This window comes from Rattus norvegicus, chromosome 18 (genome assembly GCF_036323735.1).
Source record: "Rattus norvegicus strain BN/NHsdMcwi chromosome 18, GRCr8, whole genome shotgun sequence".
NCBI classification, from domain to species: Eukaryota; Metazoa; Chordata; class Mammalia; order Rodentia; family Muridae; genus Rattus; species Rattus norvegicus.
In genome coordinates, this window is record NC_086036.1 from 71,675,005 (window position 1) to 71,689,597 (window position 14,593).

The window sequence follows — 14,593 nt, forward strand, 5'->3', positions numbered from 1 at the left end:
CTTCTGTGTTTCTTCTTAGACTGAGCCCTGCAGATGGGGGCATTTTGGCAGGGAGTCCTGCCACATGTATGGTTCCCCAAAGCCTCAAGTCTTAGATGTTCCAGTCTCGTGGCCACGGGTTTGAGACAATCCAATGCATATTTACTAAGAGAACGCCAAATGCCAGGCCTCGTGCCAGGCTCTGATGATCTAAAGAATACCTAGGGTATACACATAGCTGGGGCAGACCCAGATTACGCCTCTGGTGAGCTTCTGCATTGGTATGTGGGTCTTACAGGCTACCCTACCAAGGCAGTGAATTAGTGTGCTCCAATGAGATCTTAACCATCATGGCTTCCTCTGGGGCTTTTGGGATTGTGCATCCTTGTAGGATCGAAAAGGTTGTGGCACCTTGTGGTTGTAAAATATAAAAAATAAAAAAAAGTATTGTTGTCTTTTATCCCGCTAGGTCCAGCACCGTGGTGCCCCAAGATATCTGCTAGATATCTTGGTGGAAATACATCCCAACTCCACGACGGCCCAGTGTCTCCAGCTGCTGCACACTTTGCTACACTCAAATCATCACATAAAAGAACACACAACGGGGTTGGAGATTTGGCTCAGTGGTAGAGCGCTTGCCTAGGAACCGCAAGGTCCTGAGTTCAGTCCCCAGCCCCCCCACCCCCCCAAAAAAGAACACACAACACAATAACCTTTGACCCAATTGATAAGATATAATTGCCCACCTAAACATACAAAGCCCTGTACACATCCATCCCTTAAGAACATTTAAGGTACAGCGTGGAATCTTAACGTCACCCACCATATTGTCCTGCCACGGCTTCTCTCTCTCTCTCTCTCTCTCTCTCTCTCTCTCTCTCTCTCTCTCTCTCTCGTCTCCTCCTTTCCGTTCTAGTCTCCTCCTCTTCCTTCAAACTTCTCTCCCGCCTATCCTTCCTTCTCCTCCAATGACAGGCCTCCTTCCATCAGTACCTGCCCCTCACCTGTATTTTACAAATTCAATGGGGAGAAGGTTCTGGAGAAGTCACCTGATTCCTGAGCAGTGACTAGGCAGCTGTCCTTGGGGCAGTGGAATTAGCATCAAAATACAGATAACTTCAGGGCAAACCACAATAGCACCTTCTTTTCTTGAACTCGTTCACCCAACCCGTTCACCCAGACAGTAAATAGAGAGAGAGAAGATGCTGACTCTGTGATGGGTACCCTGTGGCGCAAAGGTGGCCTTGCACATTTATGATATTGTATTCTGACAAAGAAAGTCTGATACGTGACTGAAGGCCCTGGTAGCCCCACTGTGGGTATCAGACCTGTGGTACCAACAGCCCAGACTGTGTGTAAGCCCCTGTAAGAGACCTGGACACTGAGCCAGCTGATCCTACCCACGGTGACCATTGTAACACTATGGAGGGACATCCAAGGAGTAATGAGATCACAAAGGCTTTTACCTCCAACACCACAGCAGGTGTGTGGAGAGAGTGACTCCATGATACCTAAACACCCAGTCGTAGATGGCTCCAATTGGCAATCAGAGAGGGATTTCTGGTAGAAGTAGGCTTTGGGTTGGTTAGCAGGCTTCCAGAACAGTTGAAGCCCACCCCGATCTTTGTATTTGAGAACTAAGGAAGCACTCTCAGCCTGCCCCATGGAGTAAGCCTGGTTGTTTGTACTTCAACCACATAAGTAGGCACTGGGCTTGTATCTTGCCACCCTTCGGATTTCAGGGCTCTGAGATCCTCTAGGAACATGACTTCTCATCTCTTCGGATCAGCTTGGCGCTCACCATCTGATTAGTGCAGGTGTAGGAGACTGGATACCTGAACAGATGCCCCTGTGACCCCTGTCTCACCCCTCTGGGGTCTTGGGTGGGGACATCAATAGGTTTGGGGAAGGCAGAGCCTAGCCTGTGCCAGATGGGATTTGAAATAGAGCCTGGGAGCACTGGTGCCACAGCTGAGAAAAACACACTCCCCCTTTCTATTACCCATTCTATCAGAAACAGCCACTGAATTAGGTGTTGAATAAAAGACTATTTTTGTAAGAGTCACAAGGGCAATGAAAGGGTGTGCCACTTCCCCCAGAGAACTGCCATCAAACCACGTGACTTTGTTTGGGAAGCCACCAAGGGTTCAATAAGCAGCAGAGAGAGGCAGCCCACTTTGCTCTCTCCTTCATTGGAAGCCTTTGATTGATTTACCAACATTTCTCCCTTGTGAGGCAGGGTTTTATACATAACCAGTCCAGGCTGCCTTTTAACTCTTCATCCTCCTGCCTCAGCCTCAAGAGCTCAGGGATTGTAGATTTGTGCTACCTGCTTGGCCTGGAAGCTTGTTAGACAGAGCAAGGACATTTGTGCCCAAACTGGGAGTCAGTGCTTGGTGAGCCGAATGCTGTGCTAAATGGGTCTCGAAGGCTTCGTGCTCCAAGTAATTCAGAGGGGGTGAGCACAGCTCAGATGTCCTGGGTATACTGTTCCCCAGCACCTCTGTAAGAGAGATGAATACTCTTACACTGAAATACCCACTTCCTGAGAATGTGTTTGTTTGTTTGGTTTGGTTTTGCAATCTTGCACACCTCCAGGTTAGGAGAGCCTGTGTCGTTCAAGCTTCAACGGTTCTGAGAGCAGGGGACACAGCCATGAGCAAAACCCAATCCCTACTACCTGGAGCTACCCTGTGGATGGGAAAAAGCAAACAACTGAGCCTGGGACCTGGGGTCGTAGAGCCATTCAGAAAGGTCAGATAAGGGAGTCACAGACCTGCAGGTAAGTATGAGCCAAACAGCCAGCCCAGAGGAGCAGCCTACAGCAGACCCAGGGACAGGATTCTAGAGGTAGTAGTGAGCAAAGGGGCTATGGGAGCTGAGATCAGCTTATTGGGCCCACCAGGCTGGGGAGAGGACTTTGGGTTTTACCCTGAGTGGTGTAGAAAGGCAGGGACTGGCTCTTGGCAGAGGAGGGACAGGGTCCAGTTGATGTTTTCTAAGTCACCTCACTGGCTGTGAGCACCTTGGGTTTTGCAAGAGGACAAGAGGCTGAAGAGAGGACATGAGCTGAGGGTATGAAGGACATCAGAGGCCAAGCAGCGTCAGTGGAGAACTGAGGGGGGGTTAAAGAAAGGGTTAGTCTTATCACCAGATAAGTGAACTACACAGAGAGGGTCCAGAACAGGAGTGTGGTGCCTGAAACCACAGCCAGCTCATAGCCTTTCTGCTGTGGCTGGCCTCAGAGCAGTATCAATCCTATCCAACTCAGAGATAAGCTGGGATACATATGTTTGTCTTTGTTTCCAAGATGAATTGTAAAAAAGTCAAGTCCTCCATGGATGTACAAAAGCCATGGCTGACAGGGACCACAAAGACCACTTCCTTATCCCACCACAATGGCCATTGACCTACACTACCAAAGCAGTGAAGTGAGGTCACCTGTCTCAGGTCTGAATAAAGCAGAGCTGAGAGTAAAGCCAGCTCTCATTTTAGTGCAATGTGAGCCTTCCCCCGAAGAGCCAGAAATATTTACATCACAGGCATTTTGGGGGGGTATCATCTGACTTAATTTTCCAAAGCACATCTTACAGACCAGGAAATGAACAAGAGACGATCAATACTTCTCTGAGGTTACGTTGTTAATGAGTGGCAGAGTCTGGATCTGTGCTCTGTGCAGTTCACTACTGAGCCCCAAGCCTAGCTGTGTCTTTGGACATGGAGGAACAGGGTGCAGGAGGGTGTACGGGGTGTTTCCAGAAGCTAGGGGCTAGTCTGAGCCTGGCACCTGCACTTTCCTGCCTCACCCTTAGTCACTGGGTGGACCCAATGCTGAATTTGACCTCGACCATCATCCCGGGTGACAGGCCACATAGACATTCCGGAGACAAGGCTGTTTCTTGAGTTCCTGGACTCTTTGCATAAGTATTTCCAGGCAGACTATATGTGTAGACAATGCTGGTGGCTCTAAGTTCCCCACTCATCCAGGGCCTCTAGCCTTCTGTGGGACCACTGTCCTGAGTCAGGACTTGTTGTGTTGTATATAAGAACAATCCAGAGTTTATAACTAATCTTGGTGACAGGGTCCTCACCACCACAGCCTATGAAGAAGACTCTTGGTGAGCTCCTAGCAACAATGGGGACCTAAAACGAGTTGCTGGGCGATTCTATTTTGTGGGCAAGCTGAGAAGAGTCAGCTACCATCACCACCCTTGACACCTAGCTAGAAAGAGGCCGATCCAATGTCATGCAGCCTGCAGACCCAGGACAAAAATGGAAACGCAGATCTATTTTGCTCCGAGCCCAGCACTTTTGTTTTTGCAGAAGACAGGGAGATGCAAAAGTCAAGACTCCCTCTTGGAGAGGTACTGGAAGTTCCAAGTGATGGCTCATTTTGAGAGTAGACAGAGAAAAGGCAAGGGTGTGGAGCAATGAGGTGCAAGGTAGGTAAAAAGAAAGGACGCTTCTCAAGGCAAAGGGCCTAGAAGTGAAGTTTCCAAATATTGCAGCTTGACCCAGGATAGGCAGGATCAACGTCTCAGGCAACACCAGTACAGCTCAAACAGCTCAAACACACACACACACACACACACACACACACACACACACACACACACACACTCACAGGCCTTCTGGCCTGGGAAGTTTTTTTTTTCCTGGAGATACCCAGCTATAAAAGATAGTAGGTTAACACAGATAGGGGTATGGAAAGCCATGTAGAATGGCTCTCTCTAAGGAAATGGCCCAGTTTCCTATAGATCTTAGATGTCACAAGCCACTGTATCATCAGAAAGTCAAGGATACCAGGCTCTTTATGTGGTGTGAACATAGCAACAATCTCATTGAAAGGACACAGGGTAACAGATCAGCAATTAAATGACTCCTGTAAGTTCTCAGTGCACTCCCAAGTCTCTGGTTGGATTTGAATTTGTGTCCTGGGGAGGATCTGGGGAGAACTATCTCAGGTTCCTCCCGGCTCACCAGGTAACAGGGTTTTCTAGCTAATGAGCCACCAGAGGGCGCCCAAGGACAGAACCCTGGAAGTCACCAAACCTAGTGGGCAGCCTCTAGCTGTGAAAGCCTGGTTGGATAAGGTTGCACAGCGCAAGTATTAGTTGAAATACACAGAGAGGGTCCAGAACAGGAGTGTGGTGTCTGAAACCACAGCCAGCTCATAGCCTTTCCGCTGTGGCTGGCCTCAGAGCAGTATCAATCCTATCCAACTCAGAGATAAGCTGGGATACATATGTTTGTCTTTGTTTCCAAGATGAATTGTAAAAAAGTCAAGTCCTCCGTGGATGTACAAAAGCCATGGCAGACAGGGACCACAAAGACCACTTCCTTATCCCACCACGATGGCCATTGACCTACACTACCAAAGCGAATGATCTGAATCCCACCAGCACTGGCTAGAGGTGCATTTCATTCAGACACATACCCGTGGCCCACCAGCTCACATGCCCACTTCATACCGGATGAAAACTGTTTTCGTGGTTCCAGAGACAGCCTGTGTTCCTTGAGAGCAGGGACCATATTCTCCAAGTCTTTGCTCCCAGTTGAACTAAAATACATCTAAAGCATATGGAGATCAACTGGGCCCGCTTCCAGTCAGACCTGGGAGGGAAGAAACATGATGCCTGGATGTATTCTCACATAGTAGAAAATTTGCAAGTACTTGGCTTTCCATTCTAAGATTGCTGTCAACAAGCTATATGGAGGATGTGGCCACATCTGGCCTAATGCCTACTTCTAGACAGCAAAGCTCTACTGAAACCCAGCTGTGCCCACTCATGCAACATTGTCTACTGAGTTTTGCACTCCAGCGGGGTCCACAGAGCTTCCCCATCCAGGGCTGCCTCACTATCCCTCCATACGATTCGACAGCGCCACGGGGGAGCCAAGGAGCTCGCATCTGTCTTTCTAGGCCGGTGTACTGTGCTACATTGAGGGTTTTCTACAACCGCTTAGCACGTATACAGGCCAACTCAGTTCCATTTCCACATTTTATAACGTTTCGTTGAATTGTAATCCACATGCAACACAACGGCGCACATCACTCCGTTGCCTGGAATTCCTCAGTCTTGTGAGTTTTCCCACTCCTTTACTTCTTAAAGGACACACGCATCAGCTTGTGATGTCATCCATACTGAGATGTAAGGCCACCTAGAAAATTAGTAAAACAAGCTGGATCTCATGGCATCTCCAGGCCACTGGTCCTGGGCAGTGTCCATCAGCATCCAGCAGGGGTTCTCAGAAGCAGACACCGGAGTGGAAATTTCTGGTTTCAGTTGTGTCATGTGATGTTGTTCTGGAAGCTGTCTTGTGAGAGGATGTCTTGCTGAAGCAAATGCTTGAGAGGGCACGTGATGCTGTGATGTTTGGAAAGGGTATAAGTAAAACCCCACAGACAGTGAAGGGATGCTCTTGTATTGTGACGCCATACAATGTTTTGCTGGGCTTCACTGGGCTTCACTGGGCTTCACCGAGATTCACTGGCCATGCAACACTTCTCTGGACTTCACTGGCTGTGAAACGTTTTTGCTGGTGTCAATTTTTTTCCTGGTCTTTGCTTTGTAGAGGGAAATATGACAAAGAACTTCTCAAGGTGTTCCGGCTGATTCTTAAGAACTTCTCATGGTGTTCTGGCTGATTCTTCCCGATTCTGCTGACTCATGTGGATTCGGCCAGAGCCTTGCAGTTTCTGCTGGATCAAGCTGAACTGTTGCTATTGATTTGTGTTTGGTGTTTGCCATTGGACTGGACTGCTGGTATCCTGACGATGAAGAATGGAATTGCCCCCCAAAGAACTACTACTGAACAGGTCCGCAACCCCCTTTTCCTGTAAACCTTCTTCCTCCAACTCTGTTTGGTGGATTAGACAGGAGGTTAAAGCATTTAAGAATCCCAAATAGGGGTTGGGGATTTAGCTCAGTGGTAGAGTGCTTGCCTAGCAAGCGCAAGGCCCTCGGTTCGGTCCCCAGCTCTGAAAAGAAAAAAAAAGAAAAGAGAAAGAATCCCAAATAAAGTAGGTCTAAAAAAAAAAATCTAAGGCTACATGCCACTGGGATGGAGCTCGAAATACATACAGAAGGTAGAAGACTCAGTGCCTTGGTGGCTTGGCTTGGAAGTGGGCCAGCAGCAGGGCCAGATGCCTGGGTGTCACACTAGCTATGAGCATTAGAGGAGGCTCCTTGCAGTGGAGACTGACTCGCAGAGAGTGGCTATCTATTGCCCACGCCCCCGGAAGCAGAGCAATAAGTCCTGGAAAGGGACCCTAAAGCCACTTCTCCATGTCCAGCCTTTTGTAGACTTTCAGCATCAGGCTCCCACTCCCCCCAGCTACACACCCAGCTCCTACCTGACTTCCTCCAGACCAGGATGCTCATTCCTTTTGCTGAACCCTATCCCAGTTCTGCCTCCTGCAGTGACACAGACCCCAAGTTCTCCTTTGAAACCATCAGATGAGGCCCTGCCCTGAGTACGCTCTTGTTGCTCCTTTAACCGCTATGGCTATGCCGTTGCCTCTGGCCATGTGGCTAGATAGCTCAAGCATAGCTGTGTTTGTTTCTAGTTGTGTGTGCAGCTCTTAGGGGAACCTATTCATTGCTCAAACTATGTCCTCCTTGGCCCGGAGAGCATTGCCACTCACTGCTGCCTCCATTGAGGTTCAGGAGAGCCTTGGCTATTCTTGCTAACTACCAGCCAGAACCAACACAAACCACCTTAAACTGGCTATAGCAATTGGCTTCTCATAGAATCTTCTGTCTTCCATTTGTCAAATGGCTTATCCCCTCCTCAAGGGCACTTGAATTTTAACAGGAGAGGAATGGATGAGGGATGTCTTGTTGGATGGGAAGATGAATTTTCAGCTCTGGTGTCCCTTGGGACGTAGATTTCTGCTTCCTATACAAGCGCCTGGCTTGGGCAGCAGGTCACCATAGGGGTTCAGGCTTTGTGAGCCTGGAATACACTCCCGAGGGTGACTTTGATCTAAAGTTTCTATTTTAAACAATTCAGGGATAACACACACAAAACAGGTACAAATTTTATGTGCATCTCTGAGGGAAATTCTCAGTGCTCAAAGACAGTTTTCTTGCCCTTTGGGAAACCTAGTCTCACCCAAGCCACCTTTCAAAGAAAGAATGTAGTTGCTCTCCATTTAATGGGTACCGCTGTAGAGAATTATGCTGTCTATTCAAGATAAAAATGGCCAAGTATGGACTAGACAAGAAAACTATCACATGAGAAGCACACACACACACACACACACACACACACACACACACACACACACACACACACACACACACACACAGAGTATCTGCCACCTAGACCACATAGCAGAGACCCTCCCAGATTCACTGGTCTAGTTCCCTTGTTTTTGTTTTGTTTGTTTGTTTGACTTGTTCCCTTGTTTTTATCAGATACAAACACTGAGACACACATCGTGGCACCCTTGCTCAAGGTTACAGATGGGGCAGGTTGGTGAGTCTCATTCCTATGAGGCTGGTCTGTGAAATTTGGGAGGAGTTTCTCCGATACTGTTCTGGTGATGGTGTTGTGGGTTTGGGTTTCAGATGGATGCTTCCAGGTGGGGAGCAGCTAGGAAACCCCCATGCTTCTCTGCCAGCGTGACCCTGGATTCACTCTGCGCCCACCCATGGCCAGAAGAGAAAGACGGGCTTCTTTGCCAAAATTCATCTCAGACTTATGTTTGATTTTCCCCTGGGAGGGTTGGGGTGGAGGAATTGGTTCTTATGGAAAATAAGACCACTTCCTCTGAGCTGTGAAAGACTGCCTTCTTTGATCCTGCCCAGGGGCCGTTTGCGATACCATCCTTTGGCAAACAATGGGAAAAACCAGCAGGCTTGGAGTTTTCCAAATCCAGGGCACTTGAGAATCTGAGAAATATCTAGCTGGGGGAGAGAAGATTTAATGGGAATTTGGGGGAAGGAAAATAAGGAGAGTGGTTTAGGTAGGAGTGGGGGAAACCATATTGCAATGGCTAGGGAACCATCCTAGCAGTGGAGGCTGGAGCGGCAGTGGAAAGAGACTTGACCTCAGGTACTCCATCTTCTTAACTCTCTATCCATGTGGCCTCAGGGACTTGTAAACTTGCCTTTCTCACACAGCCCTGCTTTGGTGTCCCTACAGTTGTCTCAGAGGCTTCCATTAGCCTGGTGTCACCCCCCCTCCCCCCCCCCCCCCAAGATAGAAAGGAGGCTGGGTCCCTCGTTTTTCCCAGAAGGCTGTGGTGGCAAATGGCATCTGAAGGCAGACCTCTGGGCACATGACTAACACAGTATACAGTATTTCAGAGAAATTTCCTTCATTATCCAGTGTTTGCCTTCAGTTTATCAAGTCCGGCCTCCAGGAAGACAGGGGGAAGAACTTCAGACCCTGGGCAGGGTACTTATTTATTTCTTTATCTCCACAAAACCAGATATTTTTGAATTCCAAGAAATGGAGAGGGGCGGCATCATGCAAATCCAGGGGGATGGATACTTTCCCTGAGAGCAGCAGCTGGTGGAAGGCCCTGACGCTCAGAAATTCAGCATCTGGAGCCAACTTAGCTGTAAAGGCAGTCTGCAACCAAACCAGTAAATTCTAGTCCACCTTCCAGGGCTCTGCTGCTGGGAGGGACACGAGAAGATTGATGCTCTCTTTCCAGAGAAGAGGCCAGAAACCTTGCAGGACAAGAGCCCACAAGAGCTGTAGAACTTGGCACGGTCCTGACATTTGCTCCCTGGGCCTGGATCTGAATGCAGTCCAGGAGTCTTGGCAAGGGCCCATGTTTCAACTGGCATCCTCTGCTGTGGTAGAAGAAGCTGCCCAGGCCGGACATCCTGTGCCAGTTTTTTTTTTTTTGAGGGGCTGAGGGAGGGGGAGATGCTGACAGTGCCCTTCAGAGGAGCCCCAGCCTCCTGAACAGACAGCCACACACTTTCATTTAGCACAGGAGTGTTGGCTCTCAGCTCGGCACCAGATGTTTTTAAAACTCAGAAAAGAAGTGGATTTCACTGGATGGGATCCTGAATGGTCTAAGCTTTGAGGGGAGCTATCGCCACTGGCCAGCCAGGCCGGTTTTGATTCATCTGTAGTACTTTCCTGATAGACGGATGTCACTATAGCGAGACAAATGGAGGGTTTGGAGCATGTCTCTGGTGGTTAGAGCTGAGGAAGGACTGGCATTTGTTTCCCTGATCCTTGTGATGGGAGGTAGGGTAAACTGTAGCAATGTCCCTGGATTGGGATTAACTCCAGGATACTAAATGAGATGTTCAGGTAGATATGAAGATTCTGTTTTTAGGTCTTAGATGTCCAAGTAGGTCAAGCACCAAGTCTCTTTCCACCTGTCCCACAAGTGCAAGGGAACTGAGTTTGGACCCCTAGAGCCTAGATAAAAGCCTGACAGAGAGGTGTGGGAACAAGAGGTCTGGAAGAAGCGTTCAAGACCAGCTAGCCTGGATTATGAAGCGTGATTAACGAGGGTCCCTGTTTTTAATGCAATGGACGTTAAGGACTGACAGTTGGGGATGTCCTCTGACCTCATATGTGCTGTTGTACATGTGAACCTGAACATATGCCCATAAACATAAACGTGCACACATATAAACACAAGTGTGCGTATGCATCAACATGATGTGCGTTTATGAAGGCTCCATGTTTAATGCACACAAGATGCTGCTGACTACTCCTTAAAGGGACATTTTCTCGGTCCGCAGATGTTTGATTATCTTTGAGGCTGTTATCTAAACAGTAGGTGTGGCTCGCAGACTCTTCCGGTTGGGGCTGGGTGGGAAGGAAAGGTGGAAGTCCCCACTCTAGCTCAAGAAAACAGGCTCAGAGTCCCATAGAAATCTAAGGTCAGAGTAGGTCTCGTAGGGACTGGGGCTGGAGACTAAAGGTCACAAAGAGTGGAGACAGATCTGGGTTCATTCTCTGTACCCAATGGGAGCTTCTGGCGTTCACCTGGGGTCCTAACTTTCTTTCTTTTTTTTTTTTTTTGGTTCTTTTTTTCGGAGCTGGGGACCGAACCCAGGGCCTTGCGCTTCCTAGGTAAGTGCTCTACCACTGAGCTAAATCCCCAGCCCCCCTAACTTTCTATTAATGTCACACAAGTCCTCTTGTTTAGGATAGTCTGTCTGTGCACGGTATAAAGGTTGTCCTTGTAATTAGTCAAATGTTGATGTCTGTACAAGCAGAGTGCTGAGTGCTGTCCAGACACTAGGAGTGTTATTTTAGATTCTTTTTTTTTTTGTTAAAGATTTATTTATTTATTATATATAAGTACACTGTAGCTGTCTTCAGATACACCAGAAGAGGGCATCAGATCTCTTTACATATGGTTGTGAGCCACCATGTGGTTGCTGGGAATTGAACTCATGACCTCTGGAAGAGCAGTCGGGTGCTCTTAACCGCTGAGCCATCTCTCCAGCCCGGGAGTGTTATTTTTATTGGATCATCACTCGGTTTAGTATTTTGTAAACATTCTTCTCCATTATATTCTGATTGGTTAATATAGAGCTAACCAACGATCTATAGCAGAACAGGGGAGAATAGGTGGATCTTCCCAGCAGAGATAGGAATTGTGGGAAGAATTGAGAGTTGAGGGATTCGTCAGCCAGACACTGAGGAAGACGTATACACTGGGACACAGCGAGAGGTAATGGGTCACATGGCAAACATGGACTAGTATAGATGGGTTTTATTCTTATATAAGCTAGTTAGAAAAAAGCCTAAGCTATAACGCTTAGGTTTTCTTTAAATAATAAAAGGTTTCCATGTCATTGTTGGGAGCTAACTGATCACAGACAGCCCAGACATATTTGGCGCCCATCATAAACCTGTGACCCTGAGTTCAAGAATCTCATGCTCTACTGACTGAGGTAAGCCTAGCACTCGAGTGGGTCCTGTAAGCAGCTAATGGGGCACCAGATACCAGAGCTTCAGCTCACTTCCCAGACTGTAGCAGAGTCATCTGGTCTACCATGGCTCAGAAAGAGCACCAGCACTGTGGGCTGCAGGACTGCAGGATAGCCATCTGTTCTACCATGGCTCAGAAGGAGCACCAGCACTGTGGGCTGCAGGACTGCAGGATAGCCTGAGAGCACCTGCCACAGCCCAGGCCCAACAACTTCCTAGAGCCGTGGCAGGGCCATCAGCACAGCTGGTCAGTGACCACTGGATGCCCATGGGCAAAACCCTACATCTGCATAGAAGCATGGCTGGTAGGACAGGCTTGGCGTGGGCTGGCAAACAGCAGCTCCAGCCCAGAACTGAGGGCAGCCTGCTAGACAGAGCTGAGGGGGGAGAGCTAGCTACCAGTGCCACATGCTAAGTTGAGTCACTAGTAACTATAGGCAACAGAAGTCGGGCACAATATGCTTAAACAGGCTCAAATGCAAACAAACAAACAGTATAAAGAATCATAGGAAAAATAATTCGTTTAAAAATAATAAAGTCTCTGAAGGAAGGAGAGAGTTACAAATGTTTTTAAAAATATTATTTTCTATGTTAAAAAATGGAAAAATACTATGACAGAGGGCACCTGGACCTTGTTTAGTTTTCAATTATCAAGATAATTATATTTTCAGTAATGATTGAAATTTCATATATCCTCTTTAAGAACCATCAAAATAAAGGATCATCAGAGAAATCTAATCTGAAGCCTATGGTGCCACCTTGTGATGTGATTGCAGAATGGCAGCTCATAGAGATGCTAGATAAAAAAGGCTTCAGCTGTGAACCGGCACAATCGGACAGATATTATATTTTGTCAAGGATCAGTTGCTAGATGAAGGACAATATGCTGAGTTAAAAATACATGTTCTGTTTAATGATACCATCCCTTAGAGTGATGTCGTACAATAGCCTATGTGTTTCATTTTGTAGAGTTTGGAGAATTAAAGTATGTACATGCGTTGACACATTGTACAACTGATATATATTCAAGATTCCAATGGGTTTTTGCATTGAGTTCTGAAAAGGATGATTCTGAGATTGCACATTTATTAGAATTAATAGCTATATTAAAGATGCCTTTACAGATCGATGCTGATGAAGCTGCAGCACACAGACCCAGTAGAATACAATTTTCAGACATTATGATAGAAAACATGTTATATATACACATACTTTAACATGTATAATATATATTGTATATATAACATGTTATATATACACACGTATATTACAATCCTACAGGTCAGACAACTGTGAAAAGATCTAGCTATACTTTAAATGAGACGCTCATAGAACAAAAAGGGAATATGGGATCTCCAAGAGATAGATTAAAATAACGTTTTATTGACTTTACATTTTCTAAATGTCAATGAGACCAGCGGCATAGCTGCTGAAAAACCTGGATTTTTGTTTTAGAAAGGATTGCTGAGTTAAACCAGCCCATAGACTCCAAAGCTGTGTTAATGGAAGTCAGAGAATGTGTTGCAATACAGGAGAGGTTATGCCTTGGTTTCAACAGGAAATGAAAAGCTGTGCATGCCTTCTAAATTAATAAGATTGATCTGACTAGGAGGAGACCCGAGGTGGAAATTCCTGGTTTCTTTGGAGACTCAGTTGTGTCGGGTGATGTTTTGTTGTTTTTGTATTTTGTTATCTGACTTCTGAGAGGATGCTTTTGCTGAAGCAGATACGTGGGAGGATATTTTGCTGAAAACAGACATGTGGTGTTTTTCTGGAAGCTGCCTGGAAATGGGGCATGTGATGTTTTGCTAGAGCAGACACTTGAGAGGACAAGCGAAAGTGTGTAAGTGTAACCCAACAGACAGTGAACGATGCTGTGATAGTGATTACCTTGTCACTCTGTGCTGGTCTTTGTTGGACCTTGCTGACACTGGTCTTGGCTGACGACGTTGTGGCATTGGTTCTCCTTGCCTTCTTTGATGATCATTGTTTGTTGTGACTCTGTAGAGAGAAATGCCTCAAAGAACTTCTCGTGATATTCAGGTGGTTTCTTGCCATTTCTGCACAGAATCGGGCTGATGGGCAGAGCCTCACGGTTTCTTCTGAATTGAACCGCCATTCACCAATTTGTAAATGGTGTTTGCAAGCGGATTGAGCTACTATTGCTGATTTGTGTGAACTGACCTGTCGCTATCCTGACAATGAAAATTGGATTCACTCCAAAGAACCATTCTAAACAGGTCCACATCCTTCTTCGCCCCATTAACCTTTCCTTTCCACTACTTCTGGTGGGTGGCGGGCTAGAAGGGAGGCTAAAGCATTTAAGAACCCTTATTAAAAGGTTTTGAAAAAATCTAAGCCTACAGAGACCTCCTGAAAACTCTTGGCTGCAGATATGAATGAAGAAACCGAGGATAACAAATCAGGTGGCATGAATGCTGATCCTTCTACATGGGAGCAGCTCTGAGACTGGCTGAGACATGGAGGTCTTTGCATAGCCAATAAATCTTGTTAGCTACAGAGTCCTCAAGACTTATTACATGCCATTCTTTCATGTGGCAGGGATGGAAATTTATATTATGGTTTGGTTTTATACAGTCCAAACGAACTTACAAAGTTTGAAGTCTTTTTCTGCTCACACATAGAGCAGGGAATCATGTTTGGCTGACTTGTGCACACCGCGCATTCC